Source organism: Somniosus microcephalus, chromosome 20 (assembly GCF_052327205.1).
Source record: "Somniosus microcephalus isolate GS21.2 chromosome 20, FLI_Smic_1.0, whole genome shotgun sequence".
In the NCBI taxonomy this organism is placed as follows: Eukaryota; Metazoa; Chordata; class Chondrichthyes; order Squaliformes; family Somniosidae; genus Somniosus; species Somniosus microcephalus.
This window is the reverse complement of record NC_141006.1, coordinates 58810205-58823466: the sequence shown is the minus strand read 5'-3', so window position 1 is coordinate 58823466 and position 13262 is coordinate 58810205.

The following is a 13262-nucleotide window of genomic DNA, read 5'->3' as shown; positions in this document are numbered from 1 at the left end:
AGTTAAGAGTCAACCATGTCGGTGTTGGACTAAGAAAAAGAGTCACATATATGCCCAGACCAGGTAAGGACGGCAGGTTTCCTTCCCTAAAGGACATTTATAAATTTGTTGGGTTTCTATGACAATACAACAGCTTCATGGTCACTTTTACTGATACCAGATTTTTATGTGTAAACTTCTTGTGCAAAGCAAAAGATCGTACTTGAAGAAGAGCATGAAGCTGTCCTGGTTTCCTCGCCAACATTCTTCCCTCACCCAATACCCCCATTAATTGGCCATTTGTCTCATTGCTGTTTCTTGCTGGATATCGGCCATAAATATAAGATAATCACTGACATGAATCAGTCATTCATGAAAGACTTATGAAATAATACTGAGCGGCCTGCGGGTGGCGCTGTCCAGGGAGAGTATAAATACTTGGGCCCGGGCCCAGCTTGCGCAGGACATTTTTAACAGGAATGAGTGAAGGACACAACTAGGCCTCCATGTTGTAAAACAGTTGATTAAAGCTTTGTTTAACGCTTAGACCAAGTTCCTAGTAGTTTTCTTATGTCAGTCACTAATAAATCCAATAAAGAATTTAGGAGAAACTTCTTTACCCAGAGAGTGGTGAGAATGTGGAACTCGCTACCACACGGAGTGGTTGTGGCGAATAGCATAGATGCATTTAAGGGGAAGCTAGATAAGTACATGAGGGAGAAAGGAATACAAGGATATGCTGATAGGGTGAGATGAAGAAGGGTGGGAGGAGGCTCATGTGGAGCATAAACACCAGTATAGACCTGTTGGGTCGAATGGCCTGATTCTGTGCTGTAAATTCTATGTAATTCTATGAGTATAACAGCTGATGTGTTCCGCCACGTATATGACGTGCAATGTTTCAAAGAGTTGCAGTAAGGTGCTATATAAATGTACGTGTTTCTTGTTTTAACTACATGTGCTATTTGTGAAAGACTAGCCTGCTGTTTAAGTACTAACGCCACAGTTGTTCTGTTCTGCAGAGTGATGCAGCTTCTCTCTTGGCTTCTCCGAGCTTATTCCAAGGCACATCGTGCCCCAGCCAAGGATAACTTCAATCAGGAAATGAACAGGATTTTTGCTTCAATGGGACTGGCCACTGGGTCAGGTCAAGGCTTAGCTTGTAGCTTCTTCTGAAGTGCACAGATGTCTGCGATTCTTTTAGTGCTCCATATTGTGAGCACATGTGTGAGACCAGGGTTCTAATTCCTCCCAGGTGGCTAGATTCGTTACATGACATACATTAAAAGCGTCGTCAGCTGTGGCTCAGTTGTAGCACTCTCGTCGCTGAGTCTGAAGGTCATGGGGTCAAGTCCCAGACCAGAGACTTGACCACAGACACTCCAATGAAGTCCTGAGGGAACACTGCACTGTTGGAGGTGCCATGTTTAGGATGAGACATTAAACTGTCTGCCTGTTCAGTTGGATGTAAAAAAATCCCAAGGCACTATTCAAAGAAGGGTAGAGGAGATGTCCTGGGCCAACATTTATCTCTCAACCAAAGTTGAAAACAGATTACCTGGGTGTTTATTCTCAGTGTTGTTTGTGGGAGCTTGCTGTGCACAGATGGGCTGTTTTGTTTGCTACATTACAACAGTGACTGCACTTCAAAAATAAATAATTGGCTGTTAGGCACTTTGGGATATCCTGAGGATGTGAAAGGTTCCATATAAATGCAAGTTCTACTGTTCTTGTTTACGCTGCTGATGTAGATTACCAGCAGTTAAATGATGGTTGTGATCAGGACCACAATAAGGAAGTTCAGAAGCCCAAGTTGTGCTCAATCATGTAAAGGATACATTTGCTCAAAGCACATTGGTATGTACCTTTACCTACTGCACTACTTATTGCCCCTTCTTGCAAGATCATCTGATCTCAGCACCTTACACATTTCTCCATTAAATTAAATGTTTCAGGTATAAATTGGGGAGGTGGAGTAGCTGTACTTATTAGGGATAACATAATGGCAGTAGAAAAAAGTGACACAGCTATCAGCAAGACAAAAATAGAATCCATATGGATAGAGATAAAAGATAATAAAGGATCAATCACACTAATAGGTGTAGTCTACAGACCACCTAATAGTGGAAAGGAGGTGGCGGAAGAAACATGCAGACAAATTAGGGAAATGAGTAAAAAAATAGAATAATAACCATGGGGGATTTCAACTACCCCGCTATTAATTGGACAGAAGAGGTAGGTAAAGAGGATAAGGGAATGGAGTTCCTACAATGTGTACAGGACTCCTTTCTAACCCAATATGTAAAAAGTCCAACAAGGGAGAATCTGTTATTGGATCTAGTAATGGAGAATGAACCACAGCAGATAAGAGAAGTAAAAGTAGGGGAACATCTAGGCAATAGTGACCATAATATAATAAGCTTTAAGATGATAATTGAGAAGGACATAAGTATGATGAAAACCAGGGTAATAGATTAGAGAATAGCTGATTTTAAGGGGCTGAGAATAGAACTTGGGAAAATAAAATGGGCAACAATATTGGCAAACAACAATGTAGAACTGCAATAGGAAACATTTAAAATTGTGTTCAACAAAGTGCAGGAACAATATATCCCGCTAAAATGAAAGAACAAACTAAACACTAATGAGACTCCATGGATGAATAAAGCCATAACGGAACAATTGAGGGTAAGGAAAGAGACATACATTAAGTACATGGATAGCAGGGGAGTGCATGATAAGGTAGAATATGAAGGAATTAGGAGAGAAGTCAAAAAACAATTAGGAAGGCAAAGAGGAACTATGAAATTAAATTATCAAGGAACATAAAACAAAATAGTAAAGTATTTTACAGGCACATCACTAAAAAAAAGGAAGGTTGGGATGGGAATAGGGCCATTAAGGGATAGACAGGCTAATACCACAGGTAATGATAAAGAAATGGCAGACACATTAAATAATTATTTTGCTTCAGTATTTACCAGGGAGATAGAACAGGTGGACATGACATTGGATGATGAGATAAGTGCATTTAAAATAAAAAGAGGGGATATATTAAATAAACTAATCAAACTCAAAGAGGATAAATCCCCTGGGCGGATGGATTGCATCCGCGCATTTTAAAAGAATCTAGGGAAGAGATAGCATAGGCATTACTACACATATTTAATAATTCATTAGAAAAAAGTGTAGTGCCAGAGGACTGGCAGATAGCTATTGTAATACCTATATTTAAGAAGGGAGATAGAACATGTCCAGGGAATTATAGACCAGTCAGCTTAACATCAGTGGTAGGAAAAATAATGGAATCCCTACTAAAGGAGAAAATAGAAGAACATCTAGAAACCAAAAACATAGTAATGAATAGTCAGCATGGATTTCAAGGGAAAGTCTTGCTTGACCAACCCCACTGAATTTTTTGAAAAGGTAAGAGAGAGAGTAGACAATGGTAATGAAGTAGATGTAATTTATCTAGATTTTCAAAAGGCCTTCGATAAGGTACCCCATAATAGACTGATGAACAAGGTGAGAGAATGCAGAGTCAGGGGACAAGTAGCAGAATGGATTGCTGGCTGGCTTCAAGACAGAAAGCAGAGAGTGGGAGTAAAGGTTAGCTATTCACAGTGGCAGAAGGTGGGTAGTGGTGTTCCATAAGGATCAGTGCTGGGACCACTGCTGTTCACAATTTATATTAACGATTTAGACTTTAGAATCAAAAACACAATTTCTAAATTTGTGGATGACACCAAATTGGGGGGGATAAACAATACTGAGGAGGACTGCAACAAATTACAGGAGGACATTAATAAACTTGCAGAATGGGCATATAATTGGCAAATGAAGTTCAACACAGATAAATGTGAGGTATTACATTTTGGTAGGAAGAATAGGGAGGTCACTTATCACTTGGAGGGTGCGAGTCTCGGTGGGGTAGAGGAACAAAGGAATCTCAGAGTACAAATACACAAATGACTAAAAGTTGCGACACAGGTTAGCAAGGCCATAAAAAAAGCAAACCAAGCACTAGGGTATAGAATTGAGAAGTAGGAAATTTATGCGAAACCTGTATCGAACCTTGGTTAGACCACACTTAGAGTACTTTTTTTTATTCGTTCATGGGATGTGGGCATCGCTGGCAAGGCAAGCATTTATTGCCCATCCCTAATTGCCCTACGTACAATTCTGGTCGCCATATTATAAAAAGGATATAGAGGCACTGGAGAGGGTGCAGAGAAGATTTACAAGGATGATACCAGAAATGCGAGAGTATACATTTCAGGAAAGGATGAACAGGCTGGGTCTCTTTTCTCCAAAAAAAGAAGGCTGAGGGGTGACCTAATAGAGGTCTTCAAAATTATGAAAAGTTTTGATAGAGCGGATAGAGAGAGAATGTTTCCACTTGTGGGGAAGAGCAAAACTAGAGGCCATCAATATAAGATAGTCACCAAGAAATCCAATAGGGAATTCAGAAGAAACTTCTTTACCCAAAGAGTGGTGAGAATGTGGAACTCGCTACCACAGGGAGTGGTTGAAGCAAATAGTATAGATACATTTAAGAGGAGGCTAGACAAGCATATGAGGGACAGAGGAATAGAGGGTTATGCTGATAGATTTAGATGAGGAAAGACGGGAGGAGGCTCGAGTGGAGCATAAACGCTGGCATGGAGTAGTTGGGCCGAATGGCCTGTTTCTGTGCCGTATGTCCTATGTAATCCTATCTAAATTATGGTGTCAGCCGTGGCTTTTTTTCTTACTTATTCATTCATGGGATGTGAGCATCGCTGGCAAGGCCAGCATTTATTGGCCATCCCTAATTGCCCTTGAGAAGGTGGTGGTGGGCCACCTACCTGAACCACTGCAGTCCATGCGGTGAAAGTAGGGAGTTCCAGGATTTTGACCAATGTTCCCCCTAATGTTTTTTGGGTGCGCCGCCCCTTTAAGGGGCTGCACAGCCCATTCAGTTTCGCGTGGAGGTCACCTCGTACAAGTAGTAGGGACTGCATCAAATTACAGGAAACTTTCGTTTAAACGGAGGTTAAATCTCCAGAATGCTCTCTCCACTGGCAAAATTCAGGAGTCGGTTCAGATAACTTTTTTTACTTTTCATTGCTTTTTTTCTCCATTCCTGGCTCTGCAAGCGTCTAGCTGAAGCTGTTGCTTAGCTACAGAGACACTTGCAAGCTGCGCCGACTGTTTTGAAGCTGTTGCTAAGCAACAGGGTTTGTTGCTAGATACGGAGCTCGGAAGCTCCGTATGTTTTAACATTAGCGCTGGTTTCTCCGGCAGTGTTGATCGACCGGCACCAGCTCGGTCCCGTCAGTGCCGGATAACAGAAAGTTTCCTGTATCAGGGCCAGAGTGATCTCCTGGACTAGTTTCAATCGCCATGGGGAGACTGAGAGAGGAATTTCCAAGATTTTTTCCCCAAAGTGGCCTGGGTTTTCATCTAGTTTTTTGCCTCTCCCAGAAGATCTCATGGTTTCGGATGGGGTGGGGACTGTCTAGATTGTAATGCACAAGGTATCACAATTGTATGGGACAGATTGGAAGGACCAGAGGGTCTTTTCCTGTCTGTCATTGTATGTATGTTCATATTATCTGTCACTCCAATCCTAACTTCTGCCCCCTCACATCCAATGATGTTAGAAGGCATTTTGGCACTTTGCAACGCAGATTGGAGGATAGCAAGGCCAGGATCAGCTCACCATTGTTGTGAGAAACCTCGGACAACCCACCCTGTCCTGCAAATCAATCAGTCAAGGGGTCAGAGGGAGGAAAAATAAAGACTTGCATTTCTATAGCGCCTTTCATGACCTCAGGTTGTTTCAAAGCACTTCACAACCAATGAAGTACTTTTGAAGTGTAGTCACTGTTGTAATGTAGGAAATGCGACAGCCAATTTGAGCACAGCAAGCCCCCACAAACAGCAATGAGATAATGACCAGATAATCTGTTTCAGTGATGTTGGTTGAGGGATAAATATTGACACCGGGGAGAATTCCCTGCTCTTCATCGAAATAGTGCCATGGGATCTTTTACATACACCTGAGAGAGTTTAATGTCTCATCTGAAAGACAGCACCTTCAACAGTGCAGTACTCCCTCAGTGCTGCACTGGAAGTGTCAGTCTGGATTTTGTGCTCAAGTTCTGGAGTGGGATTTGAACCCATAAGCTTCTGACCTAGCGGTGAGAGTGCTACCACTGAGCCACAGCTGACACCTAAGTTACCGTCAATGGCCAAAGGGAATTCCAGAGCTTCCAAATCATGGCAACAGGATGCAGTAACAGGCACCGAGCAGGTTAAACTCAGAAGACAAAATATCTTTCGCAAAATATTTCTGAAGGTTCTCTGCAACTTTAATCGATCAAATGGAGACAGACAGAGCCAACAGTTACCCAGGCATTTTTTTTCTGCTTTCAATGTCAATTGATTCAAGTGATTAATTGAAGGATTGAGGTGACGGAATTATAAATCTTCCCAAAGATCTTTTTTTAAATTGCACAATAACCTGTCAGAATATGTAGAATAAGAAAGATCGAGCACAATCAGTGCAACCCGGAAATCTGAGTAAAGATATAGGCCCAGAACTTGGTGTCGGGGGCTTGCTGCGCGTGCAAGCCCCCGATGTGCGCTCACCCTGCGCGCCGACATCTGAAACCTGGCCCGCAGTGGATTTCCTTTCAGTGGCCAGGTTCTGATGTCAGCGCGCTGTGCTAACCTGACACAGCAGCGTAGTTAGTGCGATGTGCCGGCTGGGATCAGGTGAGCACTGTTCAGCCAATCAGGGGAGGGGAAACTTCATTCATAAGTTTGAGAGTAAGAACTGTCAAACTCATGAGAAGTACTGCACCCCAAAACACTACTTAAACTTTAAATAACATTTAAAAAAAACATCCCAATCATTAAATTAAGTATAAATAGTTAAAAAAAATAATTTAAACAATAATTTTTCTTTTTGAAAAAAATAAATTTTTAATAAAAAGGGTCTAAAACTAAACTTACCTTATTGTAGATTCTTTAAAATAATAAACCTGCGGAATTTTTTTTTCTAAATTGCACTAAAACACCATTTACCTGTAAAAATAAATACTTACGTGTGCTTTTTACAAGTGTAAAGACCGGAGGCCTTTACACATGCGCAAATCCCCCAAAACAGAGGAAATCCAAGATGCACGCGCTGCCCCCTACAGCGCATGCGCTAGCCTCTTCACCTCTTGGGTTAGAGGAAAGGAAATGTCGGTTTTCAGCGCATGCGCTGTGCATGCTGAAAACCGGCATTTCCTCCGGCCAGACGCGTGAGTACCCCTTCCGTACTCACGCGTTTGGGGAGGAATTACTGCCCCAGAAAGATCCGAGATCACAACACTCCGACATATATCGGAGAATCGGGGCATGCAGGTCAATACAAACTGATTCTCTGGCCATTGAAATTTAATCTAAAGTGCAGAAAATTGGGTGGCCAAACAGGAGCCCAGTTCATGGCTTCAAACTGGTTTCTGAGGCGGTTTCTTTCTATTCTCCCCATCTCTCCTGAAGGTGCTGACTCTCACTGGGCTTCAGGTCCCCTCCTCTCCTGAAGGTGCCGACTCTCACTGGGGTTCAGGTCCCCTCCTCTACTGAAGGTGCTGACTCTCACTGGGCTTCAGGTCCCCTCCTCTCCTGAAGGTGCTGACTCTCACTGGGGTACAGGCCCCCTCCTCTCCTGAAGGTGCTGACTCTCACTGGGCTTCAGGTCCCCTCCTCTCCTGAAGGGGCTGACTCTCACTGGGGTACAGGTCCCCTCCTCTCCTGAAGGTGCTGACTCTCACTGGGCTTCAGGTCCCCTCCTCTCCTGAAGGGGCTGACTCTCACTGGGGTACAGGTCCCCTCCTCTCCTGAAGGTGCTGACTCTCACTGGGCTTCAGGTCCCCTCCTCTCCTGAAGGGGCTGACTCTCACTGGGGTACAGGTCCCCTCCTCTCCTGAAGGTGCTGACTCACTGGGCTTCAGGTCCCCTTCTCTCCTGAAGGTGCTGACTCTCACTGGGGTTCGGGTCCCCTCCTCTCCTGAAGGTGCTGACTCTCACTGGGCTTCAGGTCCCCTCCTCTCCTGAAGGTGCTGACTCTCACTGGGCTTCAGGACCCCTCCTCTCCAGAAGGTGCTGACTCACTGGGCTTCAGGTCCCCTCCTCTCCTGAAGGTGCTGACTCTCACTGGGGTTCGGGTCCCCTTCTCTCCTGAAGGTGCTGACTCTCACTGGGGTTCGGGTCCCCTTCTCTCCTGAAGGTGCTGACTCTCACTGGGCTTCAGGTCCCCTTCTCTCCTGAAGGTGCTGACTCTCACTGGGGTACAGGTCCCCTCCTCTCCTGAAGGTGCTGACTCTCACTGGGGTACGGGTCCCCTCCTCTCCTGAAGGTGCTGACTCTCACTGGGCTTCAGGTCCCCTTCTCTCCTGAAGGTGCTGACTCTCACTGGGGTACAGGTCCCCTCCTCTCCTGAAGGTGCTGACTCTCACTGGGGTACGGGTCCCCTCCTCTCCTGAAGGTGCTGACTCTCACTGGGGTACAGGTCCCCTCCTCTCCTGAAGGTGCTGACTCTCACTGGGCTTCAGGACCCCTCCTCCCCTGAAGGTGCTGACTCTCACTGGGGTTCGGGTCCCCTTCTCTCCTGAAGGTGCTGACTCTCACTGGGGTTCGGGTTCCCTCCTCTCCTGAAGGTGCTGACTCTCACTGGGCTTCAGGTCCCCTTCTCTCCTGAAGGTGCTGACTCTCACTGGGGTACGGGTCCCCTCCTCTCCTGAAGGTGCTGACTCTCACTGGGGTACGGGTCCCCTCCTCTCCTGAAGGTGCTGACTCTCACTGGGCTTCAGGTCCCCTCCTCTCCTGAAGGTGCTGACTCTCACTGGGGTTCAGGTCCCCTCCTCTCCTGAAGGTGCTGACTCTCACTGGGCTTCAGGACCCCTCCTCTCCAGAAGGTGCTGACTCTCACTGGGCTTCAGGTCCCCTCCTCTCCAGAAGGTGCTGACTCACTGGGCTTCAGGTCCCCTTCTCTCCTGAAGGTGCTGACTCTCACTGGGGTTCGGGTTCCCTCCTCTCCTGAAGGTGCTGACTCTCACTGGGCTTCAGGTCCCCTCCTCCCCTGAAGGTGCTGACTCTCACTGGGGTACAGGTCCCCTCCTCTCCTGAAGGTGCTGACTCTCACTGGGCTTCAGGTCCCCTTCTCTCCTGAAGGTGCTGACTCTCACTGGGGTACAGGTCCCCTCCTCTCCTGAAGGTGCTGACTCTCACTGGGGTACGGGTCCCCTCCTCTCCTGAAGGTGCTGACTCTCACTGGGGTACAGGTCCCCTCCTCTCCTGAAGGTGCTGACTCTCACTGGGCTTCAGGACCCCTCCTCTCCAGAAGGTGCTGACTCTCACTGGGCTTCAGGTCCCCTCCTCTCCAGAAGGTGCTGACTCACTGGGCTTCAGGTCCCCTTCTCTCCTGAAGGTGCTGACTCTCACTGGGGTTCGGGTTCCCTCCTCTCCTGAAGGTGCTGACTCTCACTGGGCTTCAGGTCCCCTTCTCTCCTGAAGGTGCTGACTCTCACTGGGGTACAGGTCCCCTCCTCTCCTGAAGGTGCTGACTCTCACTGGGATTCAGGTCCCCTCCTCTCCTGAAGGTGCTGACTCTCACTGGGGTACAGGTCCCCTCCTCTCCTGAAGGTGCTGACTCTCACTGGGATTCAGGTCCCCTCCTCTCCTGAAGGTGCTGACTCTCACTGGGGTACAGGTCCCCTCCTCTCCTGAAGGTGCTGACTCTCACTGGGCTTCAGGTCCCCTCCTCTCCTGAAGGTGCTGACTCTCACTGGGGTACAGGTCCCCTCCTCTCCTGAAGGTACTGACTGTCACTGGGGTTCAGGTCCCCTCCTCTCCTGAAGGTGCTGACTCTCACTGGGATTCAGGTCCCCTCCTCTCCTGAATGTGCTGACTCTCACTGGGGTACAGGTCCTCTCCTCCCCTGAAGGTGCTGACTCTCACTGGGGTACAGGTCCCCTCCTCTCCTGAAGGTGCTGACTCTCACTGGGGTACAGGTCCCCTCCTCTCCTGAAGGTGCTGACTCTCACTGGGGTACAGGTCCCCTCCTCTCCTGAAGGTGCTGACTCTCACTGGGGTACAGGTCCTCTCCTCCCCTGAAGGTGCTGACTCTCACTGGGCTTCAGGTCCCCTCCTCTCCTGAAGGTGCTGACTCTCACTGGGGTACGGGTCCCCTCCTCCCCTGAAGGTGCTGACTCTCACTGGGGTACAGGTCCCCTCCTCTCCTGAAGGTGCTGACTCTCACTGGGCTTCAGGTCCCCTCCTCTCCTGAAGGTGCTGACTCTCACTGGGGTACGGGTCCCCTCCTCTCCTGAAGGTGCTGACTCTCACTGGGGTACGGGTCCCCTCCTCCCCTGAAGGTGCTGACTCTCACTGGGGTACAGGTCCCCTCCTCTCCTGAAGGTGCTGACTCTCACTGGGCTTCAGGTCCCCTCCTCTCCTGAAGGTACTGACTCTCACTGGGCTTCAGGTACCCTCTTCTCCTGAATGTGCTGACTCTCACTGTGGTAAGAGTTGCACAGGTGCCAGGAACTTCATTTAATTGTCCATATTCATCTGTGAGCCTAGGCAATGAGTGCTGGCAGACTAATCTCATCCTTGTTTTCAAATCCCTCCATGGCCTCACCCCTCCCTAACTTTGTAACCTCTTCCAGCCCTGCAACCCTACGAGATCTCTGCACTCTTTCAATTCAATCAGTATTTGTAGGGAAATGGTGTTAGGGAAATTGATGGGATTGAAGGCCGATAAATCCCCAGGGCCTGATAATCTACATCCTAGGGTACTTAAGGAAGTGGCCCTACAAATAGTAGATACATTGCTGGTCATCTTCCAAAATTCTATAGACTCTGGAATAGTTCCCATGGATTGGAGGGTAGCTAATGTAATCCCACTATTTAAAAAAGGTGGTAGAGAGAAAACGGGGAATTATAGACCGGTAAGCCTGACATCGGTAGTGGGGAAAATGCTAGAGTCCATTATAAAAGATGTAATAGCAGAGCACTTGGAAAACAGTGACAGGATCGGACAAAGTCAACATGGATTTACAAAAGGTAAATCATGCTTAACTAATCTACTGGAATTTTTTGAGGATGTAACTGGTAGAATAGATAAGGGAGAACCAGTGGATGTGGTGTATTTGGACTTTCAGAAGGCTTTCGATAAGGTCCCGCATAAGAGATTGGCGTGCAAAGTTAAAGCACATGGGATTGGGGGTGAGGTACTGAATTGGATAGAGAACTGGTTGGCAGACAGGAAGCAAAGAGTTGGAATAAACGGGTCTTTTTCCGAGTGGCAGGCAGTGACTGGTGGGGTACCGCAGGGATCGGTGCTAGGACTCCAGCTATTCACAATATATATTAATGATCTAGACGATGTGAGGGTGCCGGTTAGTTCCCTCAGTAACCCTTAGATGGCACCTTCACTTGTTTGTTTCCTTTTGCTAAATTGTTACTAGTTTACTTAACTGCCTTTTATCAGGTTTATTGGTTTCACCTGTTTTTGCTGGTATTTAAGTTCTGTGGTTTCTTCCCTCTGTGCTCAGTCTTGACAAGCTGTTTGCCTAGTGGTAGCTTGTCTTGAGCTCCTATGTTTGTAACTGTTTACCTGTGTGATTCTAGTAAAGAACTTTTATTTAAGACTGCATACCTGCTTCTCGCCTCGTCTGTCTGCACTTGGGTCCAGAACCAGCCTCGCCCTGACAGATGAGGGAACTAGATGTAATATCTCCAAGTTTGCAGATGACACAAAGCTGGGTGGGCATGTGTGCTGTGAGGAGGATGCAGGGAAACTCCAGTATGATTTGGACAGGTTGGGTGATTGGGCAGATGCATGGCAGATGCAGTATAACGTGGATAAATGCGAGGTTATCCACTTTGATGGCAAAAACAGGAAGACAGATTATTATCTGAATGGCAATAGATTGGGAAAAGGGGAAGTGCAACGAGACCTGGGTGTCCTTGTACACCAGTCGCTGAAGGTAAGCATGCAGATGCAGCAGGCGGTTAAGAAGGCAAATGGTATTGTTAGTCTTCATAGCGAGAGGATTCGAGTACAGGAGCAAGGATGTCTTGCTGCAGTTGTAAGGAGATATGAGGACGGGTGTCCAAAGCTTGGTCAAAGAGGTAGGTTTTAAGGAGCATCTTAAAGGAGGAAAGAGAGGTAGCGAGGTGGAGAGGTTTAGGGAGGGAGTTCCAGAGCTTAGGGGCCCAGGCAGCTGAAGGCACGGCCACCAATGGTGGAGTGATTGAAACTGGCGAGATGCAAGAAGCCAGAATTGAAGGATTCCAGAGATCTCAGAGGGTTGTAGGGCTGCAGGAGGTTACAGAGAACAGGGGGTGGGGGGGCGAGGCCATGGAGGAATTTGGAAATAAGGATGAGAGTTTTGTATCGAGGTATTGCCAGACCGGGAGCGAATGTGGGTCAGTGAGCACCGGGTTGGTCGGTGAACGGGACTCGGTGCGAGTTAGGACACGGGCAGCAGAATTTTGGATGAGCTCAAATTTATGGAGGGTGGAAGATGGGAGGTCGGGCAGCCTGGCGAGCGCTGGAATAGTCAGCAACTGCTTGACGTAGCAACAGAAGGTGCTCGAAACACAAACAGCAGGTCTGCCGGCATCTGAAAAGAGAAAGGATGGAGTCACAATTGGGGTGTAACACTTCATCGACCAGCTTTCTGATTTCATTGAAGCGAGTAATCTCCTTTAGCAGAAAAACAAGCAATTGACTCCACTCGATGGCTGACTGAGTTTAATGAGTGGGCCGGTGAGCCATACAGACTAGGCTGAGCCTGATTCTGACCTTGCCTGACTACCACACACGTACACTTTCCAGTAGGAATAGTTGGGCTTTGATCAGTGGGATTCCTCTCCCTACTCATGGGCACTGAAAAGAACTGATGGCCCGTTGGCCATCCCAGCTAAGATTAGCTAACTCAGCACAGACCAGGGCAGGACCCTTGACACCTCCCTGGTCTGTCCTGGGCCAACATTCGTCCCTCAATTAACGCCACCAAACAGAAACTAATTGCACATTCACCAAATTTTCTGTGGCGGGGGGGAGTTCTGGGATCTTGCTGTGTGCAAAATGGCTGCCATGTTTGCCTACATAAACAGGGCTATGGGGAAAGATCAGAGGAGTGGGATTAATTGGATAGCTCTACCAAAGAGCCGGCACAGGCATGATGGGCCGAATGGCCTCCTTCTGTGCTTTATCATTCTATGATTCCATAAAGAAA